The 16,699-nt window shown below is 42.7% G+C and overlaps 1 protein-coding gene across 1 annotated transcript in view; it reads right to left on the bottom strand.

Moving 5' to 3' along the window:
• Window positions 1–2,163: 2,163 nt before the first annotated feature.
• myo3b (myosin IIIB) overlaps window positions 2,164–16,699 on the bottom strand; it is a 115,869-nt gene continuing 101,333 nt past the window's right edge. Inside the window, exon 37 of the mRNA XM_090229754.1 lies at window positions 2,164–4,383. The gene's annotated coding sequence lies outside the window, so the exon portion shown is untranslated. The remainder of the gene's footprint in view (window positions 4,384–16,699) is intronic.

Here is a 16,699-nt window from a genome sequence, read left to right as displayed (position 1 = left end):
TGGAAGCTGAAAATGCCCGAGTTCTTCCATGGCCTGTATTCTCACAAGACATGACACCCATTGAGCATGTGTAGGATGCTCTGGATTGACGTGTACTACAGTGTGCTCCAGTTCCCGCTAATATCTAGCAACTTCATACAGCCATTGAAGAGGAGTAGTACAACATTCCACAGGCAACTACAACAGCCTGATCAACTCTATGCGAAGGAGATGTGTCCCGCTGCATGGGGCAAATGGTGGTCACACTAAATACTGACTGGTTTTCTGATCCACGCTCCTACCTTTAAAAAAAGTTCTGTGACCAACAGATGCATATCTGTATTCCCAGTTATGTGAAATCCATAGATTAGGGCCTACTGAATTTATTTACATTGACTGATTACCTTAAATGAACTGTAACTCAGTAAAAAAATTGAAATTGTTGCATGTAGCGTTTTATATTTTTGTTCAGTGTAGTTTGATATGTTACATTTCTTATGGTATGTATTCATTTGTGGATGTCCATATGCCATTCCGTATGACATGTTACGAATTACAATTCTTATTATATGTTACGAATTTATAAAACTAATTATATGTTACGAATTTGCAAAATGCGTTATAAGTTACGAATTTGAAAAACATACAATATGTAACGAATTTACACAACGTGTGATATGTTATGAATTTGCAAACGTGTGATATATTACGATATTTTAACTAGGCTAGGTTTTAGGCGTTAGGGTTAAGTTTAGGAGTTAGGTTAAAGGGTTGAGGTTAGGGTTGGTTAAAAGGGTTAAGGTTAGGGTTAGGTGAAGGGTTAAGGTTAGGGTTTGGGTTAGTTAACATGCTCAGTAGTTAAAAATAGTAAGTCGTTTAAAAGTTGCTAATTAGCTAAAATTGTCTGTGAGGTGATTCGAACTCACAACTTTCCCCTAGTTGCTAATTAGCTAAATGCAAAAGTTGTCCGTGATGATATTCTAACTTGCGACATTTGGGTTGCTAGACCTTCGCCTTATCTTATCTGTCTTATGTAAACATACGAACCGTAACATATCATACTAAATGGAGTGTCTCGGATTTATGTACAGAATAATACAAAATGCTCTGAGAGCAGGTTGCAACAACATCACTATATAAGACCTTATTGGGAGTGTCTCGAATGTATGTATATAATAACACAAAATGCTCTGAGACCAGGCTGCAACAACATAAGCATATAAGACCTTAGTGCCTTCAGAATGACAGAAAGTATTTGGAAATAGATGAAATAAAACAAAGAAACAAACTAAGGTTTTTGTTGTTATAAAGGAATATATTTTCTAATAGGAATTATAAACCATTTCATTAAGTAACAGCAAAATACATCACTGAAAATAATTTCAAAAACTTTTGTAAAACTGTTGTAGTCTAGTCAACTTCAACTGTAGAGCAATGGAAGTTTTCTTTTATATCAACGCAGTGATCATTATCAAGCTTCCCTGCAGAAACAATCACTGTCCTCTCAAATACTTTGGAGCGGCTGATTTAGAATGAGATCTGTTCCTTTGAAGGGATTATTGTTCCGGTCCTCTCCCACGGCTCTACACACAGTCATGGGGGAAAGGGGGGAGTCCTGTTGGGCCACGCAGAAACCCTGTTTCTCTGCAAAGCCATAGGCTGCTTGCTTGCAAGAGTGGGGAAGCTACACTGAATATATGAAATTAGTTTAGGCCTGATGCCTAAATGAATCGTATTTACAACTATGGTCAATGAAGACCAAGTTACACATGTCAATAAGGATGTCATTTCCTACGCACATTATTGCTGCATAATATAGTGCACAGCAATCTTCATTTTCCAAAAATAATCTCACCACTAATCCACTAAACTATATTGAACTACAAAAGAGACTTCCATAGAACTGGTGTTTGCTCATATAAAGTTAAAACATGGCTTGAGGAAGAGCAAGTGCCTTATTGTTTTTAAATTAATTCTATTAGTGTACTGCATTTACAACCAACAATAAGTAACTCAAATTCAAATATTCATATAGTTTGATATTCTATATAGTCTAAAAACATTCATTTATGGCATAAAAACGGTCTATAACTATGAATGCATATTGTACTGTACATGTGACAGATGCCTGTGTGGTAGGCCTACCGACAGTTCAAACAAAAGGCAAAGATTTGAGTAATGTTGTATCTTTGATTTGTTTTAATCACTTTATTAGAATGGTACAAAACAATGTTGATACAAAGAAAGATAGTGAGAACATGTACATGTAGAATCAGTATGCAGCGAGTTCACCAAAAAATGCCTATCTGCAAGTACTACTGGCTACAACTGATTCCACATGGGGGTGAATTACAAGTTTACAATAAGCTGCTATTTGACATTACACTGTATAGAGTGGAATACGTTGAAAAAATAATAGCAATTAAAGCCAGCCATTACACTAAAGGTGACTTAAGGTAAATGATTTAGCACGAGTTGTATGATAAACCATGCTATTTACAATTTCATATCAAGTTCATGTTTTTGGATACAGTGCCTTGCGAAAGTATTCGGCCCCCTTGAACTTTGCAACCTTTTGCCACATTTCAGGCTTCAAACATAAAGATATAAAACTGTATTTTTTGGTGAAGAATCAACAACAAGTGGGACACAATCATGAAGTGGAACGACATTTATTGGATATTTCAAACTTTTTTAACAAATCAAAAACTGAAAGATTGGGCGTGCAAAATTATTCAGCCCCTTTACTTTCAGTGCAGCAAACTCTCTCCAGAAGTTCAGTGAGGATCTCTGAATAATCCAATGTTGACCTAAATGACTAATGATGATAAATACAATCCACCTGTGTGTAATCAAGTCTCCGTATAAATGCACCTGCACTGTGATAGTCTCAGAGGTCCGTTAAAAGCGCATAGAGCATCATGAAGAACAAGGAACACACCAGGCAGGTCCGAGATACTGTTGTGAAGAAGTTTAAAGCCGGATTTGGATACAAAAAGATTTCCCAAGCTTTAAACATCCCAAGGAGCACTGTGCAAGCGATAATATTGAAATGGAAGGAGTATCAGACCACTGCAAATCTACCAAGACCTGGCCGTCCCTCTAAACTTTCAGCTCATACAAGGAGAAGACTGATCAGAGATGCAGCCAAGAGGCCCATGATCACTCTGGATGAACTGCAGAGATCTACAGCTGAGGTGGGAGACTCTGTCCATAGGACAACAATCAGTCGTATATTGCACAAATCTGGCCTTTATGGAAGAGTGGCAAGAAGAAAGCCATTTCTTAAAGATATCCATAAAAAGTGTCGTTTAAAGTTTGCCACAAGCCACCTGGGAGACACACCAAACATGTGGAAGAAGGTGCTCTGGTCAGATGAAACCAAAATTGAACTTTTTGGCAACAATGCAAAACGTTATGTTTGGCGTAAAAGCAACACAGCTGAACACACCATCCCCACTGTCAAACATGGTGGTGGCAGCATCATGGTTTGGGCCTGCTTTTCTTCAGCAGGGACAGGGAAGATGGTTAAAATTGATGGGAAGATGGATGGAGCCAAATACAGGACCATTCTGGAAGAAAACCTGATGGAGTCTGCAAAAGACCTGAGACTGGGACGAAGATTTGTCTTCCAACAAGACAATGATCCAAAACATAAAGCAAAATCTACAATGGAATGGTTCAAAAATAAACATATCCAGGTGTTAGAATGGCCAAGTCAAAGTCCAGACCTAAATCCAATCGAGAATCTGTGGAAAGAACTGAAAACTGCTGTTCACAAATGCTCTCCATCCAACCTCACTGAGCTCGAGCTGTTTTGCAAGCAGCATGATGTGTGCAAGGAGGAATGGGAAAAAATTTCAGTCTCTCGATGTGCAAAACTGATAGAGACATACCCCAAGCGACTTACAGCTGTAATCGCAGCAAAAGGTGGCGCTACAAAGTATTAACTTAAGGGGGCTGAATAATTTTGCACGCCCAATTTTTCAGTTTTTGATTTGTTAAAAAAGTTTGAAATATCCAATAAATGTCGTTCCACTTCATGATTGTGTCCCACTTGTTGTTGATTCTTCACAAAAAAATACAGTTTTATGTCTTTATGTTTGAAGCCTGAAATGTGGCAAAAGGTCGCAAAGTTCAAGGGGGCCGAATACTTTCGCAAGGCACTGTAAGTGACATCAACGAAGACTATTGATCATGGCCTTCACAATCACTTTTTTGGGGCAATTCATATTGCTAATCAGAATGCAGACACGTAAACACACAATCACTTAAGAAAAGAACAGCTTTCACATTCACTTACAGGAAAATAAATCATCCATGGTCATTACAATATACAGTACAATTCAAGGCGGACAAAATATACAGTTCTTTTTGGTTGACGTCAGGTTTAAAGAAAGCAATCTGTAAAAGAAAGAGAGACCAAGCCAGTTTACAATATGTCATAAATTCCTTTTGTATTACTTGAACATAGTTGACTTCAAGTCCAGAGAATTAAGACATGGAAATTAAACACTGAAATGGCTTATAGACACAATGGCTTATTTCATCTATATACAACGTTTTTGACTATTCACTTTTATTCAAAGGGCATGTTTCACATTTCAGGAACAAGTATTCCCTCCAAAATTGCGAATATGTGGTGTAAGTGAAAGTGTAGTTGCATCCGGTCTTATAGCATTGAACACATTGACAGTTAGAACTGCAGCTGTGAAGGAGTTGGGGGGTAATGCCACAACATGAACCCCTTTTTAACTATTCATATTCTCTGGACAGTTGGGAGAGAAAACAGGTTCCACATCTGTCTCACACGAGAGACATGAGAGGCAGAGAGAGGGGGGCTGAGAGGGAGAAAGCAAGAGAGGCGCTCGAGGCTACTGGATACTTGAGCCGCTATAATGGCGTCTCCTATGAGAAAACATCTGTGAATTTCCTCAGTGATCTACAACAAAGTGTAACTCAGAGCAGTCACTCAGCAGACCTTTGAAGTTGCTCTCTGACAGAAAGCTGCCATTGTTCACAGCCCCCAACATAGAAGAGCTCCAACTTTGGTCTCACTAATATTCAAGATTTTCCCTGCAATGCGATACAACTCTCGTTTCTCCCCCAACCTATGAAGCAGAGGATCTCTGCATTTTCAAAAGCAAAGCCATGGCAATGTGCAGGCTGGCCCGAGGTCAAGGAAGGAGGGACAGGTCATTTCACCTACTCAGCCCACCCTGCATGTGGTAATCCAGCCCTCCCATAATAATTCTCAGGGTCACTGCCTGATCTGCCAGGAAAGATGAGGAACAGAGATATCATATCAGGAGGCAATTAGGCTGAGTGATATGCCAGCCAGGGACAAGAGCACATCTTGCAGATGAACTTACTGCATGTGAAAGTTCTCACTACTCAGATATGAGCAGATTGACATGTGGTCAAGCCAATACAACATGTAGAAAGACTAGCTTGTCTAACTTCATAATGTAGAAACATTGTGTAATGTTCTTACTTATATACAGTACCATTCAAAAGTTTGGACACACCTACTCATTCAAGGTTATTTCTTTATTGTTACTATTTTCTATGTTTTCTATCAAAACTATGAAATAACACATATGGAATCATGTAGTAACCAAAAAAGTGTTAAACAAATCAAAATACATTTTATATTTGAGATTCTTCAAAGTAGCCACCCTTTGCCTTGATGACAGCTTTGCACACTCTTGACATTCTATCAACCAGCTTCATGAGGTAGTCACCTGGAATGCATTTCAATTAACAAGTGTGCCTTGTTAAAAGTTAATTTGTGGAATTTCTTTCCTTCTTAATGAGTTTGAGCCAGTTATGTTGTGACACGGTAGGGGTATACAAAAGAAACCCCTATTTGGTAAAAGACCAAGTCCATATTAAGGCAAGAACAGCTCAAATAAGCAAAGAGAAATGACAGTGAATCATCATTTTAAGACATGAAGGTCAGCCAAAACGGAACATTTCAAGAACTTTTAAAGTTTCTTCAAGTGCAGTCGCAAAAATCATCAAGTACTATGATGAAACTGGCTCTCATGAGGACTACCACAGGAAAGGAAGACCCAGAATTACATTTGTTGCAGAGGATAAGTTCATTAGAGTTACCAGTCTCAGAAATTGCAGCCCAAATAAATGCTTCACAGAGTTCAAGTAACAGACACATATCAACATCAACTGTTCAGAGGAGACCGCGTGAATCAGGTCTTCATGGTCAAATTGCTGTAAAGAAACCACTACTAAAGGACACCAGTAAGAAGAAGAGACTTGCTTGGGCCAAGAAACATGAACAATGGACATTAGACCAGTGGAAATATGTCCTTTAGTCTGATGAGTCCAAATTTGAGATTTCTGGATCCAACCACCATGTCTTTGTGAGATGCAGAGTAGGTGAACAGATGATCTCCGCTTGTGTAGTTCCCACCGTGAAGCATGGAGGAGGAGGTGTTATGGTGTGGGGGTGCTTTGCTGGTGACACGGTCTGTGATTTATTTAGAATTCAAGGCACACTTAACCAGCATGGCTACCACAGCGTTCTGCAGCGATACACCATCCCATCTAATTTGTGCTTAGCAAGACTATCATTTGTTTTTCAACAAGACAATGACACAACACACCTCCTGTGTAAGGCTGTGTAAGGGCTACTTGACCAAGAAGGAGAGTGATGGAGTGCTGCATCAGATAACCTGGCCTCCACAATCACCCGACCTCAATCCAATTGAGATGGTTTGGGATGAGTTGGACCGTGGAGTGAAGGAAAAGCAGCCAACAAGTGCTCAGGGTATGTAGGAACTCCTTCAAGACTGTTGGAAAAGCATTCCAGGTGAAGCTGGTTGAGAGAATGCCAAGAGTGTGCATCAAGGCAAATGGTGGCTACTTCGAAGAATCTCAAATATAAAATATATTTTGATTTGTTTAACACTTTTTTTGGTTACTACATGATTACATACGTGTAATTTCTCCGTTTTGTTGTCTTCAAAATAATTCTACAATGTAGAAAATAAAAAAAATAATAAAGAAAAACCCTGGCATGAGTAGGTTTCTCCAAACCTTTGACTGGTACTGTATATGTGTTATACTATATCTTGTGTCATAAGAAGTGGACATTTCTTCTTATAAAAGCCTACATTTCAACCAGTCAAGTCACGGATGCATCGGATGAGAATGTGATCTACAGTAAAATCAGGTTGTTTCATGAAGCACCAGGTGATAGGATCCTATTTCTCTTGGCGGTGGCAGAAAGACACATTTCCCCATTTTGCCTCCCAAACTACAACAAGGCCGCAGTGATTCTCACACTGTTTCCCGCCAAGCGTTTATTCTATGGCAGCTGGTCACACCATCTGGGCCGAGCAGTGCCGAGGCAAAACAAAACAGGTTACACCTTTGGCCATGCCAAGTCTGCTTGTGCCCCCGTTCAGTCCACAAACAGAGAGGCTAATCAGAATTTCATGCTCTGATTTGTCAAGCCCCATTCCAACACAACAACTTTTTAGGTAAACACATTTTGTAGGATACAGGATGAATGTGGTTTCCTCACGCTGTTTTGTATATTCCATTGCTAGCTTAAAACCCCTTACACTCGTGAGAATTGGCCTATATGGATAGGGCTAAATTGAAATGTTAATTACAGAAGAAATATAAAAATAATATGCATAACCATGGTTGCAATTAAATGGGAACAGTTTGGAGATTATGGGAAAATTATTAGACTAAAGGTGAGGACACAACAGCTCACCTGAGACAAGACTGATTCCAAACATTACATTGTTGATTTTATGTGCATTTCACATGTACTGTACTTTTTGCTGCATTTGTTAATAACGAAAACTGAAAATACTCTAGATACATCCAGTAACATGATAAGAATATTATTGGATAATTTGGGGTAGGTGCAACATAAGAGAAAAAAATGATAAGGGTTTGAGTGAGACGTCAAACTGGGGTTTCCAAGTGGCCACACAACTCTCCAAAGTGTACACATCTCCAAAGTTATTTCAATACATTCTTATGACTCAAAGAAGAGAGTCTTCAACTATGAGGTGCTTTTTTGGGGGGGGGGCTCTCCTAGCTGTGCCGTTGAGGAACTAGATCAAGCACACTTGTAGTTGTTTTGTTTGGAACAGCCCTGCATCCCCGCCTACACACAATTACTGTTGTTGTTTTAAGCAATCCAAAAACAGTCCATTATAACCCGCAATCTGGGTCAGGTGGGCATAATTTCAAAGCTTGTTCCTTTTGCCAACATGACTAGCTAAATTATAAAATATGATTTTACATTGTTAGGCTTTCACAAGGCAATTCAGAGAAGCAGATTTTGGTGCGCATAGAATGACGTCATGAGTGCATTCAGATGCGTGGGCCGCGGCAAATTTTCTTCACATTACAACAAACATAGGCTCATTCTGTTCAGGACAGCCCAGGGTATAACGCCATGTCATCTTGTACATCAAACATAATGATCATAAATGTTGACACTGTATTACATGAGTTTTATGATATGGAAATGGGAAGTGAACGTTTGGACGTGTTTGGATCGCTTATATGACATCAAAGCGGTATTTATTATAATCCTCAACGTCTCATGTTTTAAAATACATATAGTCCTCAAAATGTACAGCATTTCCCCAACTAAGACAACAAAATATTTGCAAATGTTGCCCAATTAGCAGGAGGATGGCTCTCAAGTTAACGACGGCTGTCAGTCAAAACCCATACAGGGCTGTGAAGCGGAGACCCTGAGCTCTGACATCATGTATAGCATGTTACTGTGTAGCCACTGCTTTCCAATTTAGGTGCTTATCAGTGCTAGAATCTGCCATTTTCAACCTGTATACAGGTACAAATGTAGGAGGGCACGTTTCTCAAATAAAAGTCTTCTGAGGAGAACCGGTCATTAGCTACCCAAATTACAGGGGAAAACTTTCCAGGAAAGGTCCTCTCTATCCCATCACGCATACATTTTCTATTCATGCATTTTCTATTCATGCAAATGTGAGCATCTCAACTGTGCATAGAATGCCCTCAACAAATTGCAGGTGTGAGGAAGCTGAAACAAAAGCCACTGTAACCCTAATGGCATCCCTTGTCATTAAGATGCCTTTGATGTGCGTACTCAACAGACTCTTTTATCTCCTTCTTCCCTCTATCCCTCTTTACTCTGTATTCTCTCTCCCTGGCTCAACCAGTTTCTTTATTAATGCACTCTTGAGGGAATGTTCTTTTGCACAGAACCCTCAACACATCTGACATCTGTTTGACATTCATGCCTGCCCATTTCTTCAATCATTAGCTTGCTAAGAGCATCATAGAGTAAGGTAAGACTTTAACGCACCTGTTCAGCCCACAATGCACCCCCACCCCACCAAAGTAGAAGAAAACAATATCACCAAAAAACACACAAAAATGACAAATTAAAAGCCCTGACATAAGCCGTAACTTAAGATAGAAATGCATGATCATATTCAAATTATTACCATATGTCTACTTGGGTCCCTGTTGAAATTCTTTAATGCAAAGCTAAACATCTGTATATCAAAAGCACATAACCTTAATTAAAACAGAGTGTGTCTGCAAAGACTGCTGAAGAAACATTGATATTCAAAAACTCTCCCTTTGAACTCAAAGGATATAGAAACAGGACAATGTTGGCTTAATCGTGTTTGCTCTTTGAAGTAAGACATCACTATTAGTAAGACATCACTATTAGGAGAAAAGGTAAACGTGCCTGCTGTGGAAAATAAAAGCTTTTCATAATTGGTAAAGGCTGTAGCTTGAGATATCAGATGGTGGTAGTATGATACTTAGCTGATATGAATGTTTCTAGGCTGGCTGTAGGTTTTTAAAAAAAACGTTATTTAATTAGGCAAGTCAGTTAAGAACAAATTGTTATTTACAGCCAAACCCTAACCCGGACGACGCTGGGACAATTGTGCGCCACCCTATGGGACTCCCAATCACGGCCGGTTGTGATACAGCCTGGAATCGAAACAGGGTCTGTAGTGACGCATCTAGTACTGAGATGCAGTGTCTTAGACCACCGCGCCACTCGGGAGCCCTGTGTTTGGAGCAAATAGTTAAAATGGCAAGAATAACATCAGTGGTAATGTTAACCACATTAAAGGAATCCTCTGTTCCACCAGATGCAGGCAGATTTAACGATGGAAAAACAAAAGGGAGCTGGGTTTTATGAAGAGGTAATAAACAAAACAGGTGGCAGACCTCAAGCCTTTACCTGTCACATACACACACACACACACGCATGCATGCACACACACACACACACACACATGCATGCACACACACACACACACACACACACACACACACACACACACACATACACACACACACACACACACACACACACACACACACACACACACACACACACACACACACACACACACACACACACAGGTTGGTGTCCACCTCTCCGTCCAACACCACCACGGCTACTTTGGCAGGCATATTCTAAGCTAAGAACAAACGGTGTAACATCGTTTACCATACGACACATAATCAAGTACCCAAGCTTGTTACATCCACAGCTCACCTCCTCTCATATGCTCAGGCAGACAATCAGCCAGGGACTTGATTTGGCAGAGAGAAAGAGGGAAAGTAACACCCACTTACAGCACCATATGTTACCACAGTCCAACCTTGTTATTAAAACTAGTAAGCCTATTTGAAATTCCTCTCCATGGTTAAACAGGGCCAAAATAATCAAGGGAGCACGATCACACTTAATTGATTCAGTGTACTTTTAAGACGATCTATTGGGTGCTGTGGTGACCTATTTCAGCCGGTCTTCAGAGGAACAAAATATCCCCAGTAAGGGGGTAATGCACAACTAGTATTATAATTACTGCTGGATCCGTTGCTGCACAACCGGAGGTGAAGTGCTTTTGAACTAACTGCACAATCGCCAAAGCAACATTATACTGAGGCCAATGATTCTTGGGGTATTTTTCTTGCAATTTCCATATGAAATACTCTCAGCGCAGTGTTGAAATGTAAAATTACTAAGGCACAAGGCGAGACCCAGATGCAGACACAGGAGGCAGATGGTTGGAGTCTTACAACGTAATCCAAAGGGTTAGGCAAGAGAATGGTCGTAGACAGGCAAAAAGGTCAAAACCAGATTAGAGTCCAGGAGGTACAGAGTGGCAGATAGGCTCGTGGTCAAGGCAGGCAGAATGGTCAGGCAGGCGGGTACAGACTCCAGAAACAGGCAAGGGTCAAAACCGGGAGGACTAGAAAAAGGAGAATAGCAAAAGGAGTACGGGAAAAACACGCTGGTTGACTTGACTAAACATACAAGACTGGTAGAGAGAGACAGGAAACACAGGGATAAATATACTGTGGAAAATAAGCGACGCCTAGAAGGGGTGGAGACAATCACAGGAACAGGTGTAACAGATCAGGACATGACAATACACCCCCCCAGGTCTGGTTGCAGAATGCCTTCCAGAATTGAGATGAGAACTGAGGACCCCGATTGGAGACCATATCTACCGGGAGTCCATAGATCCGGAAGACATGCTACACCATAAGCTGGGCCGTCTCCTTGGCTGAAGGTAGTTTGGGGAGAGGGATGAAATGGGCGGTTTTGGAGAACCAATCGACTACCATCAGGTTTGACAGTGTTGCCATCATATGGAGGGAGACCAGTGACAAAGTCCAGAGATATATGAGACCAGGGACGAAGAGGGACCGTAGTGACTGAAGGAAGCCAGAAGGAGCTTGCCGTGGAGTCTTATTCTGAGCACACACTGTGCATGCTGCGACAAATGCAGAGACATCAGGAACCATTGTGGGCCACCAGAAACGTTGTCGGAGGAAGGCTAGTGTACGACGGGACCCTGGATGACAGGTCAGCCTGGAGGAATGAGCCCATTACAGGACCCGGGACCGGACAGGATTAGGGACACACAGCCGGTTAGCCGGGTCCCCTTCAGGTCCAGGCTGGGAGAGTTGTGCCTCGCGGATCAGGTTCTCAATACCCCAATCCGCAGTGGCAGCAAGGCATGAGGTAGGGAGAATGGTTTCAGAGGTCGAGGGTGTGGCAGAGGAACTGTATAGGCGGGAGAGGGCATCAGGCTTCACATTCTTTGACCCTGGGCGGTAGGAGATGGTGAAGTTAAATCTGGTGAACAGGAGCCTGCGTGGAGTTGAGGCGCTTGGCTGTATCGAGATATTCCAAGTTTTTATGGTCGGCAGGACCAGGAATGGCTGTTCTGCTCCTTCCAGCCAGTGCCTCCACTCTTCCAACGCCATCTTCACCACCAGCAGTTCTCGGTTGCCAACATCGTAGTTCGTTTCAGCAGGGTTGAGACGATGGGATAGGAAGGCACAGGGATGAAGCTTCTGGTCCTGGGCAGATTGCTGGGACAGGATGGCCCCCACTCCAACATCCCCCACTCCAACATCCGAAGCATCCACTTCCACCACAAATTCCGCTGAACCGATGCATCAGGTCCACAAAGGCATGAAAGACGTTGAAAGGTACAGTGCCTTGCGAAAGTGTTCGGCCCCCTTGAACTTTGCGACCTTTTGCCACATTTCAGGCTTCAAACATAAAGATATAAAACTCTATTTTTTTGTGAAGAATCAACAACAAGTGGGACACAATCATGAAGTGGAACGACATTTATTGGATATTTCAAACTTTTTTAACAAATCAAAAACTGAAAAATTGGGCGTGCAAAATTATTCAGCCCCTTTACTTTCAGTGCAGCAAACTCTCTCCGGAAGTTCAGTGAGGATCTCTGAATGATCCAATGTTGACCTAAATGACTAATGATGATAAATACAATCCACCTGTGTGTAATCAAGTCTCCGTATAAATGCACCTGCACTGTGATAGTCTCAGAAGTCCGTCAAAAGCGCAGAGAGCATCATGAAGAACAAGGAACACACCAGGCAGGTCCGAGATACTGTTGTGAAGAAGTTTAAAGCCGGATTTGGATACAAAAAGATTTCCCAAGCTTTAAACATCCCAAGGAGCACTGTGCAAGCCATAATATTGAAATGGAAGGAGTATCAGACCACTGCAAATCTACCAAGACCTGGCCGTCCCTCTAAACTTTCAGCTCATACAAGGAGAAGACAGATCAGAGATGCAGCCAAGAGGCCCATGATCACTCTGGATGAACTGCAGAGATCTACAGCTGAGGTGGGAGACTCTGTCCATAGGACAACAATCAGTCATATATTGCACAAATCTGGCCTTTATGGAAGAGTGGCAAGAAGAAAGCCATTTCTTAAAGATATCCATAAAAAGTGTCGTTTAAAGTTTGCCACAAGCCACCTGGGAGACACACCAAACATGTGGAAGAAGGTGCTCTGGTCAGATGAAACCAAAATTGAACTTTTTGGCAACAATGCAAAACGTTATGTTTGGCGTAAAAGCAACACAGCTGAACACACCATCCCCACTGTCAAACATGGTGGTGGCAGCATCATGGTTTGGGCCTGCTTTTCTTCAGCAGGGACAGGGAAGATGGTTAAAATTGATGGGAAGATGGATGGAGCCAAATACAGGACCATTCTGGAAGAAAACCTGATGGAGTCTGCAAAAGACCTGAGACTGGGACGGAGATTTGTCTTCCAACAAGACAATGATCCAAAACATAAAGCAAAATCTACAATGGAATGGTTCAAAAATAAACATATCCAGGTGTTAGAATGGCCAAGTCAAAGTCCAGATCTGAATCCAATTGAGAATCTGTGGAAAGAACTGAAAACTGCTGTTCACAATTGCTCTCCATCCAACCTCACTGAGCTCGAGCTGTTTTGCAAGGAGGAATGGGAAAAAATGTCAGTCTCTCGATGTGCAAAACTGATAGAGACATACCCCAAACGACTTACAGCTGTAATCGCAGCAAAAGGTGGCGCTACAAAGTATTAACTTAAGGGGGCTGAATAATTTTGCACGCCCAATTTTTCAGTTTTTGATTTGTTAAAAAAGTTTGAAATATCCAATAAATGTCGTTCCACTTCATGATTGTGTCCCACTTGTTGTTGATTCTTCACAAAAAAATACAGTTTTATATCTTTATGTTTGAAGCCTGAAATGTGGCAAAAGGTCGCAAAGTTCAAAGGGGCCAAATACTTTCGCAAGGCACTGTATATTGGGCGAGGTGAGTGCCGAGAGGGGGGCCACCAGTGTGCTGTAGTCCCGAATGAAACGGCAGTAGAAGTTTGCAAACCCAAGAAACCATTGCAACTGCACCCTGGACGTTGGTTGAGGCCAATCCACCACTGCTTTCACCTTTCCAGGATCCATCTGAACATTGCACTCAGCAATGACATATCCCAGAAAGGTGATTGCAGAGCGGTGGAACTCACACTTCTCGGCTTTCACGAACAGTTGGTTCTCCAGGAGGAGCTGAAGGACCTGTCTGACATGAAGAACATGTTCTTGTGCAGATCGGGGAAAAAACTGGATGTCGTCAAGGTACACAAACCGGTTTAGCATGTCCTGAAGCCCAAAGCCTGGAAAACAGCGGGGGAGCTGGTGAGTCCAAATGGCAAGACCTGGTACTCATAATGTCCACTGGCTGTGTTGACGGCAGTCTTCCACTCATCCCCCCTGCGTTTCCGAACCAGGTGGTAGGCATTTCGAAGGTCCAACTTGGAAAATATGGTGGCCCCCTGGAGAGGTTCAAACGCCGAGGAGAGGTCGGGGGTAACGACTCTTGATAGCAATGTCATTAAGTCCACGGTAGTCAATGCACGGACGCAGGGTCTTGTCCTTCTTCTCCACAAAGAGAAACCCTGCGCTAGCAGGAGATGCAGATGGATGGACAGCCTCAGTGGCCAGAGAGTCCTCTATGAACTCCTCCATATCTTTGGTGTCTGGTCCAGACAGAGAATACAATCGACCCAGAGGTGGTGTAGTGCCTGGGAGAAAATCAATGGCACAATCATAAGGACGGTGCGGGGGAAGGGAAGTAGCACGTGCCTTACTGAACACTTCCAGGAGGTCATGGTATTCTGTGGGGATAGCAGAGACATCCACAGTCTTGCTAACATCCTGAGGAAGACGATTTGAGGATGGCTGTGCTGCTTGAAGGTAGTGGGAATGGCAAAATGGGCTCCAACCCAGGATGGAGCTTGTGGTCCAATCAATCATCGGATTGTGCTTTTGAAGCCAGGAAAATCCCAATACAACCGGAACATGGGGAGATGCAATGAGGAGGAACTGTATTGTCTCACTGTGGCTACCAGAAACCCATAATTGAATGGGCACAGTACTATGAGTGACTTCCCCTATAGAGCGGCCGTACAGTGCCCTAGCGTCCATTGGCACAGAGAGAGTCTGAGTGGGAATACCAAGCTCCGAAGCTATCGTGGCATCCATAAAACTTTCATCAGCCCCAGAGTCAATGAGCACTCAGAGACTTAGATTGGTCTCCCCACAGCACAAGAACAAAAAGAGGGGTGTGCGGGTGATGGGAATTAGGGAATTCCCAGTCTGACTCACCACTAGAGACAAGAGTTTCCTAATAGGGCAGGTATAAAATGTCCTGCCCCTCCACAGTACAGACAACAGTTATTATTCATCCTTCGTGAGCGTTCCCCAACTGATAACCTAGCTCTTCCCAATTGCATAGGCTCAGGAGTATCCAACTCACCCGCCGTAGATTCCCGAGGGGGCTCAGGTGGCTTTGAATCTTCTTGGAAGAGCTGCCTTCGGAAACTTGCGAATTTCCTTGGAGGTGAACGCGCCATAGCGGGTGCACAAGTGTGCCCGAGACTAGACCTCCTTTCACTCTTACGTTCCCTTAGACATCCATCAATTTTAATGGTAAGGGCGATAAGGGAGTTGAGATCCTTCGGCAATTCCCGAGCAGCTAGCTCATCCTTTACCTCCTTAGATAATCGGCGCAAAAAAGTATTGAAAAGAGACTCCAGATTCCAGGCACTCTCGGCGGCCAACGTGCGAAAATCAATCGTGTAGTCTGCCACACTATGGGAGTTTTGACATAAGTCAAGCAGTTTACTGGCCACCATTCTCCCAGAAACCAGAGACTCAAATACCTTTCTCACTTCTGCCATGAATTCCTCCAGATGCCCACAAATGGCAGATTCTTGCTCCCAAACTGCCGTAGACCAGGAGAGCGCCCTTCCCGATATTAGCATAATAATATACGCTATATTCAATCTGTCTGAAGGAAACGAAGATGGCTGTAGCTCAAAAATAAGCGAGCACTGAGAAAGAAAACCCTGGCAGGTACCAGGATTCCCTGAATATCGCTCCGGAGGAGGTAAGCGGGGTTCTCTGGGACCCGGGATAGGCTGTACAAACTCACCACAGATAGGGTAAAAATTACTGGGTGATTTAAGTTTTTCCAGAGGCGGCAGGCAGCCTCTGAGCTAACTCCCTGAATTGCTCCATAATAGCCTTTAACCCATGGTTGTGGCGTTCCGTCAAGGACCTGAGCCCTTCCAAAAGGCCCTGCACCAACTCCTCATGTCTCCTAATGGTGGCTCCCTGCAGGGAGACAACGTGGCGGAGCTGGTCCAAGTCTGCTGGGTCTGTCATGGCCAGTTCGTACTATCAAGGCACAAGGCGAGACTCAAATGCAGACACAGGAGGCAGATGGTTGGAGTCTTACAATGTTTAATAATCCAAAGGGGTAGGCAAGAGATTGGTCGTTGACAGGCAAAAAGGTCAAAACCAGATCAGAGTCCAGGAGGTACA

The sequence above is a fragment of the Oncorhynchus mykiss genome, chromosome 3 (genome assembly GCF_057628025.1).
Source record: "Oncorhynchus mykiss isolate SJ-2025 chromosome 3, ASM5762802v1, whole genome shotgun sequence".
Lineage (NCBI taxonomy): Eukaryota > Metazoa > Chordata > Actinopteri > Salmoniformes > Salmonidae > Oncorhynchus > Oncorhynchus mykiss.
Note: the sequence above shows the minus strand (reverse complement) of the source record. Positions and strands in the feature narration are given on the sequence as shown.